Genomic DNA, 2,877 nt, shown 5'->3' with positions numbered 1-2,877 from the left:
TTTGAGGAAATTAGCATCACATTTAGAGTGCCAAATGTATCGGAAGATGTCCTTAAATTGACCTTATTTCCTTTTTCCTTAAAGGATAAAGCCAAAACATGGCTGAACTCCTTAAGACCTAGATCGCTAGGAACATGGCATGATATGCAAAGAGAATTCTTGAAAAAATTCTTTCCCGCACAAAGGACTAACTTTTTGAAAAGGCACATTAGTAATTTCCAACAAAAAGACCATAAAACATTTTATGAATGCTGGGAGAGATTTAAAGATTTGCTTCTCTCTTGTCCTCATCATGGGTTTGAAACATGGAGAACCATTAGTTTCTTTTACGAAGGATTGTCTCCACAGTTAAAACAATTTATAGAGACTATGTGCAATGGTCTATTTTTGGAAAAGCAACCCGATAAGGCATGGGACTATTTAGACTCTCTCGCAGAGACTGCACAATTATGGGATACAGGGGATAGAGTGAATAAACCTTTGCCTAAGCCTACTAGCATTCCACACGGGGGCCTTTACAACCTTAATACTCAGGATGATATTCAGGCTAAAATGGCAGCCCTTACTAGGAAGGTAGAGGAAATTGAACTTAGAAGGATTGAACCCGTCAAGACCGTAGAACATAACAGCGAGTGTTGTAGGATTTGCGAGATGCCTGGCCATCTCATCACTGATTGCCCCACAATACCCGCATTCAAGGAAGTCTTGCACGATCAGGCCAATGTTATGAATACCTATCAAAAATCTTTCAATAATTCTTTTTCAGGTACTTACAACCCTGGATGGAAGAACCATCCAAATTTCAGGTGGAGGAATGACCAACCTCAACAAGTATATAACCCAACTCCTCCACCTCCGCACCCTCATTATGCACATGCACCCCCTCAAAAATCCAGTCTCGAAGAAACTTTGCAATCTTTCATGCAAGGTCAAGCTAAAATCAATGATGAATTAAGAAATCAACTGACAACGCTGACCACTGCTTTAAGTGCTCAAGAGAAGGGTAAGCTACCAGCTCAACCACAACCTAACCCTCAAGTCTACGGCGGTAGCAATGCATCATCTTCAACTTCGCATAAAGAGCAAGCAAAGAGTATAATAACATTGCGAAGTGGAAAGATTATTGACCGACCAGTCCCAGAACAAACACAAGTCATACCTGATTCTGACCCTCCCAAGACAAAAGAAAAGGATAATGAAGAAACTGAAGCACCAATATCTACTGAAAAAATTAAATGTCCTTTTCCTGCACCATTTCCACAAAGATTAAAGCCCTTGCAAAAGCTTGAACCAAACTCTGAAATTTTTGAGCTTTTTAAGCAAGTAAAAATTAATGTACCTCTTCTTGATGCAATCAAACAAGTGCCTTCCTATGCAAAATTTTTAAAAGATTTGTGCACTGTCAAGCGTCGTTTAAATGTCAAGAAGAAGGCATTTCTGGCTGAAAATGTGAGTGCAATTTTACAGCATAACATTCTTCCTAAATATAAGGATCCAGGTTGCCCAACTATCTCGTGCATCATTGGCAATTTTAGGATTGAGCGAGCATTGCTAGATTTAGGAGCGAGTGTGAACTTGTTGCCATATACGGTATATGAGCAACTCGGTTTGGGTGAGTTGAAACCAACAACTGTGACCTTACAATTAGCTGACAGATCAGTGAAGGTCCCTAGAGGGATTATTGAAGATGTGTTGGTCCAAGTAGACAAGTTCTATTTTCCTGTTGATTTTATCGTACTGGACACACATCCGGCTTCCAATTCACCATCTCAGATTCCGGTCATCTTAGGACGTCCATTCCTTGCAACTTCTAATGCATTGATCAATTGTAGGGATGGTGTCATGAAGCTTTCTTTTGGCAATATGACCTTGGAACTGAACGTCTTTAGTATAGGTAAACAACCCAGTGATCATGAAGAAAGTAAAGAAGTTGAATGGGTTGAAACCATTGCGGAAGAATATTTGTTAAAAGAAACATTTACTGAATCGGCCGATAATGGTTTGCTAGATTGGTATTCTGAAGGTACTGCTAATGATGTGGTCCCACCTGGTTTAGATAAGTCGGATGTTATGATGATCAATGGGTGGAGACCGCGAATAGAGGAATTTGAACAGTTGCCACCTCAAAAAGCAAAGATAGTACCATCCCATGAACAAACACCTAAGCTCGAGTTGAAACCTTTACCGAAGGAACTCAAGTATGCCTTTCTTGGATCCGATGACACATTTTCTATAATCATCTCATCTGATCTGGATCATGCCCAAGAAAGAAAATTACTTGGTGTTCTAAAGAATCATAAGGGAGCTTTAGGATGGTCTATTGCCGACTTGAAGGGGATTAGGCCTTTAATTTGCACGCACCGGATATATTTGGAGGACAATGCCAAAACCACAAGGCAAATGCAACGCAGGTTGAATCCTACGATGAGAGATGTGGTTAAAGCAGAAGTCCTCAAGTTGCTTGACGTGGGTATTATCTACCCAATTTTCGATAGCAAGTGGGTGAGTCCTACTCAAGTCGTGCCCAAGAAAGCAGGTCTGACGGTAGTAAAAAATGATCAGGGTGAACTAGTTCCAACTCGTGTTTCGACGAGTTGGCGCATGTGTGTGTTAGATGTATGCCCTAGAAGCCAATCTGGCGGACACATTATTAATTCTAGGACATAAATTTGTACTTGACTTTATTATTATCGAATAATAAATGGGCATCTTTTCATTCATATTGTTTATGTGTCTATGAATCGTCCAAGAAATTAATAAGATGATGGTACATATTCTCAAGAGTTGAGAATTTGAGCCATGTATCATTGGTGATTAATTTCTAAATGCTCATGATCAATGGATCATCACGAGGACGGTGATCGATCCGATCAGTGC

At 40.0% G+C, this 2,877-nt stretch overlaps 1 pseudogene; it reads right to left on the bottom strand.

The window, feature by feature from the left end:
• Nucleotides 1–201: 201 nt before the first annotated feature.
• On the bottom strand, nucleotides 202–299 carry LOC120105759 (annotated as a pseudogene).
• Nucleotides 300–2,877: the final 2,578 nt, after the last annotated feature.

The sequence above is a fragment of the Phoenix dactylifera genome, unplaced genomic scaffold (genome assembly GCF_009389715.1).
Source record: "Phoenix dactylifera cultivar Barhee BC4 unplaced genomic scaffold, palm_55x_up_171113_PBpolish2nd_filt_p 000359F, whole genome shotgun sequence".
Taxonomy (NCBI): Eukaryota; Viridiplantae; Streptophyta; class Magnoliopsida; order Arecales; family Arecaceae; genus Phoenix; species Phoenix dactylifera.
The sequence above is the reverse complement of the archived record's forward strand: the minus strand, read 5'-3'. Positions and strand labels throughout refer to the sequence as shown.